The 12,820-nt window shown below is 44.6% G+C and overlaps 1 protein-coding gene across 1 annotated transcript in view; it reads left to right on the forward strand.

Annotated features, from left to right (window-relative positions):
* The window catches only part of THADA (THADA armadillo repeat containing), a gene marked incomplete at its 5' end in the record, with an annotated part of 148,938 nt that overhangs the window by 50,517 nt on the left and 85,601 nt on the right, over nt 1-12,820 (forward strand). The window lies entirely within an intron of this gene.

Genomic DNA, 12,820 nt, shown 5'->3' on the forward strand with positions numbered 1-12,820 from the left:
GTTGTGGCCTCTCCCATTGCGGAGCACAGGCTCCGGACACGCAGGCTCAGCGGCCATGGCTTACGGGTCCAGCAGCTCTGCGGCATGTGGGATCCTCCCAGACCGGGGCACGAACCCATGTCCCCTGCATCGGCAGGCAGACTCTCAACCACTGCGCCACCAGGGAAGCCCCTCGTAGGAGTTTTAAAAGTCACTGGCATGAGTTTTCTAAAGTTATTGGAGTATTTATCTCTCTCTCTTTTTTTTTTTTTTTTTTTTGCGGTACGTGGGCCTCTCACTGTTGTGGCCTCTCCCATTGCGGAGCACAGGCTCCGGACACGCAGGCTCAGCGGCCATGGCTTACGGGTCCAGCAGCTCTGCGGCATGGGGGATCCTCCCAGACCGGGGCACGAACCCGTGTCCCCTGCATCGGCAGGTGGACTCTCAACCACTGTGCCACCAGGGAAGCCCAGGAGTATTTATCTTTTTTGAACTTTGGGTTGTGGTAAAGAAAGAAAAATATTTTCTTGACAGTTTTTCTAAAACTGCTGTGTTGCTGGGGGGCATGTAATATGGCTTTTTATCTGTCCACCAATCAGCTTGTTTTTATGAATACCTGCTATGTGCCCAGCCCTGTGTTAGATATCCTAACAATGAAAGGCAGTAATTGACTAAATCATGTGGTACAAACTATCAGGTACCGTTGCAGCTCAGAGATGAGAGATTGATGTTAGACTTGAGCAGCTGCAGAGGGGCCCAGAGCAGGTGAATAAGAAAAAGACATGCAAATTGCCTTTTTGGGTAGGTAGTAGAGAAGCTTGAATAAACAAGGCAAAGGAGAGTGGATACATATTTTTTTCATCCTTGCCATCGTTAGTTTTTTCTGAAACTTAGAACATTTACCCTGTGAAAGATGGAGCAAAAAGAATTTCTCAATTTCTCTCGACTACACAAGGAGTCCTCTCTGTAACACTCTGTTCAAAATCTGTGTTACTGCAAGGGCCTCCCACCCCCTGCTACATCCTCTGTGATTCCGGGAGAGGGGCGTCCAGCAGAGGCCCATAGGCTACCACATTCCATGCTGTGGTATATTGCCTTTGATTAATAATTAGTATGTTGGTTGTCTAACATAACAGCCTCTTTTTTATTTTTCAAAAAATGTGCTTTTGTTCACTTTTGTTGGGCTCCCATCTTATATGGCAAGACAAACAATGGTTAGTGTGAGACCCACAAATCAGTGTAATTCAACAAAGTCTTGTGAGCGAGCGTAGGCTACACGATAGCCGCTGTGTTAGGAGATGTAGGGATGCAAAGGTATAGAAGGAATTAGTCCTGGCTTCAAGGAGCTCCCATCCAGGAGGTGAGAAGATGTGTAAATAAATAATTTTCATTGAATATGGTGAGTATGATAACAAATGTATGTAGTAGGTACAGGAGCAGCCCGGGGTTGGAAGGGTGGATGCCTTCAAGAGTTGGGAATTTTGGGGCTTCCCCGGTGGCACAGTAGTTGAGAGTCCGCCTGCCAATGCAGGGGACACGGGTTCGTGCCCCGGTCCAGGAAGATCCCACATGCCGCGGAGCGGCTGGGCCCGTGAGCCATGGCCACTGGGCCTGCGCGTCCGGAGGCTGTGCTCCGCAACGGAGAGGCCACAGCAGTGAGAGGCCCAGGTACCGCAAAAAAAAAAAAACCCAAAAAACAAAACAAACAAACAAAAAAAAGAGTTGGGAATTTTGCCAAGTGGCCAGGGCAGGGCGGGGTGTTCCAGGCTCAGGGAATGTCATAGGCAAAGACATAGCAATATGAAATGACATGGTGAGTGTGGAAAACTAGAAAGAAGTTAGCTCTTCTGAAACCTAAAGTATAAGGTATGTGTAGCAGAGAATGGGGCTGAGGAGATACATGGAGGCCACTTGGTGAAAGGAAAGCAACCCAGTGAAGAATTTCTCAGTGGGTAGAGATGTGAGTCTCCATGTTTGTCTAAACACCTGTATCTTTGGCCAGACATATTGATGGGGAAATTCTCTAGTATCTGAAATGCCAGTAAAGTGATGGTTAATGGTTAGCCTCTCATTTTTAGTACGATTTTTGTTTTCTCTCTTATTTAGAGAACAGGAGTTCGTTGACCATAAACTGCTCCCCTGAGCCTAGTATCATTTGGCTTCTGTGTGGTTTTTAGAGAACTTCCCAAGATGCCTTTTTTGAGAGAACAAGGAATTGTGATCATACTTGTACTCTCATCTGTTTACCGATTAGTAGGCCTGGTCCTCGTAGCTATTATTTCTGGGGATCAGGAAGTCAGGGAAACGATCCTATTGAAACCCCTGCTTCCAGCCAGGACTGCCCCGAGACAGAATCTGAATCTCCTGTTCTTAAAGTTCTATAAGGAAGGAATTTCTGCCCCCTTAGTTTGCTACCCCTTGATGGGTCTTATAGAAATTCATCATCTGTTGGCTTCCTGAGTCAATTCCTGCTTGTTGGCTGGGAAGGAGGAGATAGAGTAATAGGCCAGCCATCTGAATGGACCTTCATGTTGTGCAGTTCCCTGTGATGGATGACAAAGCTGCCATCAGCCCCCTCTTCAGCTGGAGAAGTCCTCCTGGCCTTCTAATTGCACTTAGAAAATTGCAGTTTTCTAATCAGTCTTTTCATTATTGTCTGCATCCACCCTTCCCCCCCATTCTCTGACTTTCCTCCATGATTTTCCAGCCCTAGAAAACAAAGGCATGAATCACTGAAATTCACTGGGTTTCCACCTTCTTTGCCCAGAGTCCAGGAAAGCCACTTTTATGTTTCCAGTACAGTCAACTCTTTATTATCCAAGTGTGAACTTTACACTCCGTGGGTGGTCTGTAACACCAGGCTTCCTCTTGCTCCCCAGTTCACTTTTACCATATTAAGCAGGATGTGTTCAGAGCCTGGAATAGAGTTTGAAAGGAAAACACATGGCCAGAGCACAATGTATCCCAAAGCCACGTGTCAGTTTTTCTGGATTATCCAGGTCACTGGCAGGATAATTTTGAGTTTCCTGAATAGGAAGGTATAGAATCAGATATAAGTGATGAAGCCTCAGCCTGTTGCACGCCTGTCCTGCCCTTGAGGTCCTCAGAGAGTGTTGTCCCAGAAGGTGTTTGTCTGCACTGGGAGCCCCATGCTCAGATGAGCCACTTATGGGTCCTAGTGGGCCCTTCTCAAAGCCAACCCCTGACTTATATTCTCACATTCTTTTCCCCTGAAAACCATTACAATGCAGAGCATTCCAAATTTGGCTGCTGAAGAGGCTCCTTTATGTCCATAGAAATTTACGAAAGAAAGAGGAATAAATGTTCTTTTGTGCCTACTAAGGATTTTCTGTATCTTTTGAGTATAGCTTGAAACGTCAATGTTATTGCAAAAAAAAAAAAAAAGTCAGTTTAAATTTTAGCACTAACACCTTTTTCCTTCTTCAGTTTATGTTCATCATTAGCTTGAGTTTATTCAGTCCAGTGTGTACAAAAACATTAGTGAGGATGTCATTTATTTATTCCCCAAAAAGGGGTTAAAAAAAAAGGACATTGGAGCCATTGGATGACCAGTTCCGTTTTTAAAATTTTAACCCCGAAATTGAGGGCATATAAAATAAAGACTTTTGTGATATATTTGTGTTTTGACTTTGCAAGATTAATAGGGATTTATATGAGGTGATTAAGCAATAGCCATGGATTTGTTGGGGAATTTTTGGTGATGAATGGCCAGCTGGCAACATGGCCTGAGTAGGGGACTGGGCTTCTGCTCTTACAGGCCGCTTTTCATTCCAAGATGTCAAAGCCTTTATGGAAATCAGCTGGTTAATCCTTCAAGTCCCTTCCTTCCCTTTTTCCTCCATCCCTCTCTCCTCAATCCAGTTTACTCTCTCTCTCCTGGTGCAAAGGCAGTTTACCAACTACTGAAGGAGAACTAAGCTGACCCAGGCCAGAAACTGAGTGAAACTAGGGGTCAGCTGGTGGCCTGGCGAGGCTGGCCGTGGGAGAGGAGGTCAGTGCAGCCCCGCTCGAGGCCCTGTCTGCTGCCCTCGCTATGTACAGATTCCAGCTCTTCTGTCCCAGCTGGACAGGTGGATCACAGGCCCCACCTGAATAGGAAGGACTTTTAGAAAGCCCTGTCAAGTAAGAGAAAGAGGAGAAAAGATTTATTTACTTTGATTGAGAGTTGGAATTACTGTTATTTTGGGCTTAAAATTTTTTCAGAAATCAATTCAGTTATCTAGCGTCTCCTTTGGTTATAAAAAGAAAAACCTCTGTGTGTGTGTGTGTGTGTGTGTGTGTGTGTGTGTGTGTCCTTTTAGTAAATGTGGTAAACTTAATGGACTGTCAGATTCCATGCAATGGATGATGTGATGACCAAGAAGAAAAATGTGTCCTACTGAATTTTTTTCACATTTTTTTCTTGACTGTCAGTGTAGTTTGTGCTCTTCATAGAAAATTAGGGAAAAGAAGAGAATATAAGTCTACTCTTACCAACATCTAGTGGAACCCACTGTTATTGGTTAACAGTTTCATGTTATTTACTTCATCTTTCTTCCTATGCTTTTTTAATGTAGTTGAGATTATGCTGTATATATGTAAGCTATAGCTTACTTTTTCCATTTAACAGTATCGTGAAAGCATTTGCTCTTATTGAAAACTCTTTATGGTGTAGCTGCTATGGAAAATAGTATGGTGTTTACTCAAAAAAATTAAAAATAGAATTACCATATCATCTAGCAATTCCACTTGTGGGTATAGACCCAAATTAATTGAAAGCAGAATCTTGAAGAGATATTTGTACATGTTCTAGTTGCATTATTCACAATAGCCAAGAAGTAGAAGTAACCCAAGTGTCCATTGATGGATGAATGGATAAACAAATGTGGTATATATGGACAATAGAATATTATTAAGCCTTAAAAGTGAGGGAAATTCTAACACACAGTACCACATGGATGAACCTTGAGCACATTATGCAAAGTGAAATAAGCCAGTGACAGAAAGACAAATGCTATATGATTCCACTTATGTGAGGTTCCTGGGGTAGTCAGATTCAAAGACTCAGAAAGTAGAATGGTGGTTACCAGGGGCTGGGGGAAGGGAAATAGTTAGTGTTCAACTAATAAGAGTTTTAGTTTTACAGTATGAAAAGAATTCTGGAAATTGGTGGTACACCCATGTGAATGTGCTTAACACTCCTAAACTGCACACTTAAAATGGTTAAGATGGTAAATTTTATATTATGCATATTTTATCACAATTTAAAAAAAATTTTAATAACAAACATTAAAAAAACTCTTTGTACTCTATCATTCCTCTAAGGTTATTGTCCTGACTTCTTATAATAATTTTTTTTTTTTGCTTTGCTTTCTACTTTTACTGTCTACGCGTTGCCAAAAGTAAATTGCTTTTTGCCTGGTTTTGTAATAAGAAAAATATCTTTGAAAACATCATTTGTTAAAGGTAGCATATTTTTGTCACCTGAATAATCAGGCATTAAGTTTACCTTACCATTGTTCCATTACTGGCCACTCAGTTTATTTCCCATTCATTCAACACATATTTATTAAGCCCTGCTGTATGCCAGGCTATATTAAATACAGCAACTGCCAATTAAAACCCCTCCTTTTGTGTAGAGAGGGCAACAAAACAGAGTCTCGTCAAATAGAATCATAGATCTAGAACTTCAGAACTGGAAAGAATCATAAAGTTTGTTGTAGTCCACTCCCATCCCCATGCATATGGGAAAGTTCAACCCAGCGAGGTCGGGGGATTTGCCCATTTTCACACAGCTGACCAGGGTGTAACAACTACCTGACAACAGCTAACATTTGTGGAGAGCTTAACTCCCTGCTCCTCATTGGGTTCTTTCCGCTGGACCACAGTGCTTCCATCTATCCAGTGTTTTTACGTCAGGGCTTTGAATGGTGATAACTGAAGCATTTTCTAGAACAGTGCTTCTCAGACCTGCTCGTGAATCACCTGGGGGGCCCCTTAAAGTGAAGACTTTCCTTCAGTAGGTCTGGGGTGGAGCCTGAGATCCTGCTTTTCTGACAAGCTTCAAGGTGATTCCAATGCTGCTGGTTCTGAGACAGTATTTGAGGGCCAAGGGTCAGAGAGTCGGCCCCTGTGAGCACCCAGCTCCACCCCGCCCGTTGAAATACTCCCACCTTCACACCCTCATTCTCAGGGCTTGTGTCTGGAGCTTGGAGCCATGGGAGAGGGTGAGGCTCCTGAAGGGGTCAGCCCAGAATCCTTCCTCCATCCACCTGGGACGACCTTGCACCGAGGGGGACCGCATGGCCCCAGTGCTCTCTACAGGAAGTCCACACTCCCTTGTCCGGGCAGCCATCCCAGTGGACTCAGTGCCTGGGGTAGGACCCAGGCTTTGTTGGCATGCAGTGAATATTTATCATTTTGAAAAATAACAGTCTGATATTCTGGTGAGAAAAACAGCCTCTCAAGAATACAAGAACAGGTCCCAAGGTTACTAGGAAATCAACCTTGGGAAATAAATTTTTGAATAAAACAGTGCTGATGGAGGGAAGAGATGATGGAGGGAGCTTATGTTTGTTGAAGACCTCCTCTTTGTGCTAGATCTAATGATTTGTTACCCCAAGTTAATTCTTATTTGCAAAACGTGTTAGCTGTATGATCCATGCACTTCCTATACAGCTTCCGCATCAGTGCTCCTGGCACCCCCTTGTCACTCCTCCGTGTGCTTCTGCATCTCCCTAGTACTGCCTTCCCTGTCCACCCCGTTAGCCATACTCTCATGTGCTCTCCCCATTTTCTCTACTTCTTACTGGCCCCCCCACTAAGCTGAGGTGGTGTGAACCTGGAAGGCCTGGGATTTAAATACATAAGGAAAATATGCTTATAGAGACAAAGCTAGGGCTGGCTTTTGTGTGGCAATCCCAGTTCTGCCACAGCGGGTTCTGTGGCTAGCTGCAGAAGTCCTGGTTTAGGGTTCTGTTTTGCTTTACAGCTGAAGACAGCAGTTATTTTCTAACCACCAGATTTATTCACACGAGAGACTCCACTTCCCAGGCAGGAATCCTGGGATTTAGGTCTGATTCCATTTTCCCACTGTCCCTTAGCCCTTCCCAAATCCCTTGCTCCTTCTGCACCAGTCCTCTCCCCAGGCAAGAGGTCCTTCTTTCACAACCGCTCTGAGGGGCCCCAGCCCTTTGCCACAGCTGCAGGTTGTGTTTCATTCCCATGCTGCTGAAATGAATCCAGTCGAGATGGGTTGTTAAAATATTCAGATGATCATGTGGCATGTTAAGGCTATCATTTGTGGTCCCTGCCAAAACTTTAAGGGAAGCAAGCCTTAACAGGGATGGTTACTTACATAGCAAGTTTCCAGGCATTGCTGGGGGTTGGGTTTGCTTTGGGTTTGTTTCTTCTATGCTCTTTTTCTTTTTTTCAAAATAAAAGTTTCCCCAGTACTCCCCTGCCCCCTTTTAAATTGCTTTTCTTTCAACCCCCAGATTTTATTGGGGAGGGAGATTCTCATCAGGACCCCTCTTTAATCCCCCAGCTCAGCCTATTCAAAGTCTCTTTGAGCCTCACACATATTTGAATGATGAGAGAAATGAAGTTGGTGTATTTTAGACCCAAGCTTGTTGACATTTGTTCACTTCCCTTTCAGACTTCTCAGGAATGTTCAAGGTCATGATATCTCGGGATGAGATCCTGTTTGTATTTTTTAAAACAGAGAGAGACATTAAGTTAGCACATTTCAACCCAAAGCAATGGACAAGGTGCAAAACATTTTCTTCATTGGATATTCCGTTTAAAAATATGTTACGTCTTAAAAGAATAAGCTGTTTAAGAAGTGAAGCTTGAGAATATAGGATACACATCTTGTTGACAGACTAAGCTTATGGAAACTAGTCAGGTAAAAGCAGTGAGAAATGATCAGTATATTAAACTGTGCCTTTGAATAAGTTGCCCAAGATCAAAGCTTCTTCATATTGCGGTGAGAAATAAAGATAGTTTGTTTATGCAACTGCACATCAAGAATTCAGCCCCCACCCTTCTACTTTTAAATATAGAAATCTACAGACCTAACCTAGAGGTAGTAATTAGTTTGATAAAGGGCTCAGAAATATCTGTCTTGCTCCACTTGTAGCTGTTGGCTTCCTGGGGTATTGTTGTTGGAAGATTTGGGCAGTGTTGTCATTGCCCGGCTTGCAAGGGATGCAGGCTTTAAATGGCCTCAACACATTTTCACAGTATTATGTAAAACTCTAATATAGTGGGTTATTTTTTTTTTCCTTAGCATGTGACATACTTCATCTTTGGGGTAAATCAACACCTTGGTTACCTTCACTGAGCCATTCCCAATGAATCCAAGCCAATTCAGATTCACAGACAGTACAAGGCAGTGTCATAGGCACAGTGGGGATTATAGAGATGAATGATATTGTCCCTATTTCAAAAACCAAGTGAATAAGACAGGTGTGGATTTAAGTAACTGTAAACAAGTAAGAATTTAGTAAGTGCTGGAATGAGGTCAGACTGTATCACAGGAGCCAGCTAGTGGGGGTTGGAATGTCAAGGATGTCTTGGAGAAGGGAGAAGTCTTTAAAGACTAGGTGAGATTTAATTGTTAGATAAGGTTAATTTTCATAGATTGGAGAATAAGTGAAGTTATAGTGGTATAGAGCCTATGTTGCTAAGTAAGTTGTGAAGGTCCCATTGCCCAAGTACAAAGGAAGGAATCTTAGTACAGTGCTCAGCATCATGGGGACCACCTAGGCATATATAATTAAGTCTCTATTATTGTCAAAGTTTAGCTATGATCCAGTCTAGTTGAAAAGAGCTTATCCATGTGAAACAACCAACAATGACATTCATGTAGAATTCTAACTCTGTAGTACATATAATAAGTATACGAATTCAAAAAAGAATGTGGACTGGGATAGCCAGGGAAGGCTTTCTGGGGGAGTTGGGTATTTGAGTAGGGTCTTAGAGCATGGGTGTGATTTGGAAACACCAGAAGTGGTGGGGAAAGAGCATATCAAGATGGTGGACAGTATGTACAGTGGCACACTGTTGCAGAAGGCATTTGCATGTGGGCCAGTGGGGGATTAGAGCTGGAGAAGACGTGGTGTGTTTGGAGAGCAGTGCAAGATTTGATAAGAGACCAGTTGTGGCAGGCCTTAAATGTCAGCCAGAGGAATTTGGATCTGATCCAAGAGTTAAGAGGAAGTCAGTAAGCTCAGGCTTACACTGGTAAATAGGCTGCTGTCTCCATGCTCATGAGATACACTGAGGGGTGTGTTAAATCTTTCCAGCCTCTCTCAGTGATCGACAAAATCTCCAGCCCCTCGGGGAGGTTAACAAAAGCTCCCTAGTAGCAATCCACCAGCTTTGTCTGGCACTTGGAGGCCCCTGTGGCCTGCCTGGGCAGCTAGTGTTGGGAATAGAGATGCTGCTTGTGTGCATTTTAGACTTCATGGCTATTGTCTGTTCAACATTGCTAAGAAGACCGTAGAACCACAGCGTTTATAGCAGGAAAGGGAATTTAGAGATCATCTAATCCAGTGGAATCCTTTCTTCAAACAGAAGCTTACGTGGAAGTTCAAGATGTTCAAGATAATAGAGATGGCAAATACGTTGCAAGTTGAGATAGGGGCCTGGAGGCCCACCCACATAGCTTCTCAGCCATTGGGAGCCCCAAAAGGGACTCCAGAGAGCACCCTGACTCCCTATTTCAAAACAGGGATCTAATCCAAACCACTATCTGTAGACAGGAAAATAGACACAAGGGTGCAAGTGACTTCTTCCTACTTGACAGATGTGTCTGGCTCCGAAGATAGCCCAAATTAAGGATGTATTCAAGAAATAGCAAATTTGTTTCCTGCCTCTTGATTCTCTTGCTTCCTCTGCTGCAGCCTGATCATCCTCACAGAAAATACCACAACCCCAGGCCCTTAAGCTGCCCTCCATGGATAGGGAGGGCACCATGCACTAGACCTTACTGCCATCAAAACTTTGCTATTCTAGATTCCCCTTTCCTCAGAAATCCACTGTCAGCTGGCTGACTGCCACTTGGTATGACCAACAAATCATGCTCACATGTTACCAAGTGCTAATGTGTAAATAAGTTAATTCTTCTGGGTAGTACAACTGTTTTTCAGTAGTGATCTTCTGGAGGCAATGCCTTTAACTCAAGTCAGTAACTTGGGGGCAGGCTTTCAGGCAGCACACAGACCTGGAGGGAGCACTTGTTGAGGCCTCACTTGGCTTCCTGCTTCTCTGTCCTCATACTGAGCTGACTTAGCCTTGGTGCGTTTGTCCTATATGGCCAGCTTCGGGCTGACCCTAGGAAGGCTTGTGGGGCGTGTGGGCAGGTCTCACATGAATGGGCCAAGGGAGCGGACTTGAGAGAGACCCTCTGAAGCCTCATTGTCGTCCTTCCCCTCAGCTGCCAGTGATGCCCAGGCTTCCCCAGCGACTAGACTGGCCTGCAGGCCTCTGGAAATAGCTTCCCATGCACGTTCAGGAGCTTATTCCCCCTTGAGCTGGAGGGGACCCTCACTAGCCCAAAGGCCCTGTGTTCCTGGGTGACCACAGGGAGGGTCACTTGGAGAGGCACTGGGTGAGTGGAAAAGCCTCTAGCTGTGAACGCACCTCCCTGAGGTTGAGGGAGGCAGGGTGCACTCGCGGGTAGTAGGTCTGGGTTCTGGCACCTGCTCAAGTACTAACCAGTGATGTGTGGCCTTGAACTTCTTTGGGCTTCAGTTTTTATCTGTAAAGTTGGAAGCTCCAAAATGTGCAGTAGGTGAGGGTGGGGAAGGACATGGTGAGTAATGGGTATGCAGTTACAAAAGAGCTAAGCAAATATAGGGAATATTTATTGTCAGATAGCTAAGTCTTTGTCTGCATCATCGGCCATGTTGAAACAGCTGTGCTCAGAGCCTTGCTCTTCACCACACTGGTGACCAGGACACAGCACCAGAGTGCGTGGCTGCAAACCGAAATACCCTAATTGTTTGGCACAGGGTCTCACTTTTCATCTGATTGTGTTTGGGACACACGGATGCAATTTGTCTAGAAAACCTTGGTTCTATTCTTGGTTTTTGCCCCGATCTTGGATAGGTCACTTGAGCTGTATGAGCTACCTTGTTGATTTATAAAAATGGGAATAATAATGCCTACTTTTCTTCTCTCTTAAGAATCTTTTAAAGATAAAATATTTTTCGACGATAAAACTTTTTTTTTTTTCTTTTTTTGCGGTACGCGGGCCTCTCACTGTTGTAGCCTCTCCCGTTGCGGAGCACAGGCTCGGGATGCGCAGGCTCAGCGTCCACGGCTCACGGCCCCAGCCACTCCGCGGCATGTGGGATCCTCCCGGACCGGGGCACGAACCCGTGTCCCCTGCATCGGCAGGCGGACTCTCAACCACTGCGCCACCGGGGAAGCCCGAAGATAAAACTTTTAATAAAATGCCGTTGATATTATTATTATTGCCAAGGCTAATTTCCAAGTGTGTGCTTTGCCAGGTTCACATTAGCAAAGTTCTGACTGTACTGTTAGAAATTCTCACCTGTGATCTACATGCAGACTTCTCATGCAGCTTCTAGAAGTGTTCATTCACCTCACTTAATATATCCTTTTTTAATAATTCTAGGGAGAAAGTAAGGTTGAAAAGAAAGGGGACTTCTGTTAGCATTTTATATAATAACCGAAGCTATATATCCTCCAAGCCCTAAACTGTACAATAAAAGTTTTCTTGGATAATACTTTTCTCCCATAATTCCTAGCACATTGCTTATTAAGTTATTAACCAGCAATTCCTCTGGCAGCATATTAAACTTTACTTTTAAACAAGTCACAGAAGGGGGGAAACATGCATCTCTCATAAAAGGAATAAAAAACATACACCCTCTAAAACGGTTTCTTCAGGCTTTGAACAAATCCCAAGCCCCACACAAGGTCCCTTTTTCCTCATTCTGTACACATAACTTGAGTGTTAGTACATTAATGAGAAAAAGATGCCTAATAGAAAGATGGAAAAATATGAGGGCCTCAGGGGGTGTGGGAGGCTCCCTGGGAGTCCTCTGAAAAGGCAGGTGAGCTTTCATGGAGGGAAAGGCAAAGCCTTGGCATTGAGCTTGTGGGGTTCCTCTTGAGCAGCGGCACTCCCAGGGAAGCAGAGGCGGCTGTGGCTTCGACCTTGACCTAAGAAGTGCCCCAGGGCCTTGTGCAGACTGCCTGGGCCTTTGCGGAGTGCCGACCCAGAACCTTGGTAAAGTGGTTATGGCCCCCTGTTTCCACAGATTCCGTCCCCCAGGGACAAAATCAGCCTTTCCAGCGGCGGCCCCATGTGCTCTGTAGCACATGGCTGGACATTTGGTCCCTTTCTGGACAGACTCACAGCTCATGGTCTCTTGCTCTGTGCATGACGACTTGGTAAGAATTCCTTACGAATTGGTCAACCACCAGAGCAGGGCACGAAGATGGCTTCACTTTAAAAGGAAAATCCAAGTAGGAGGGCTCTGGGGCAGCTTATACATGTGGGTGTGAGTATAAACACTTGCAAAGCTCCAGACCAAGAATGGCTGGATGGAAGTTGGAACATAACCATATAAAAGCAGCTCTGCCATCACCCGCCTCCCCTCCCCCAGGGGAGGGCAAGGTAAACGAGCAGTCCCGGGTAGCCAGTCAGGGCCTGCGTGCTGCTGCCAGCTGGCCCCTCATGCAGATCTGAATTCTGGATGTTACAGCGGGGGAAAATAACTTGTTTAAAAATATATATTCTGCAATTCATGACCGTTTGGCATCTTGGTTTAAACAAATCCCTTATTGTTTCTCCAGGAATGCC

Source organism: Lipotes vexillifer, unplaced genomic scaffold (genome assembly GCF_000442215.2).
Source record: "Lipotes vexillifer unplaced genomic scaffold, Lipotes_vexillifer_v1.1 scaffold278, whole genome shotgun sequence".
Taxonomy (NCBI): Eukaryota; Metazoa; Chordata; class Mammalia; order Artiodactyla; family Lipotidae; genus Lipotes; species Lipotes vexillifer.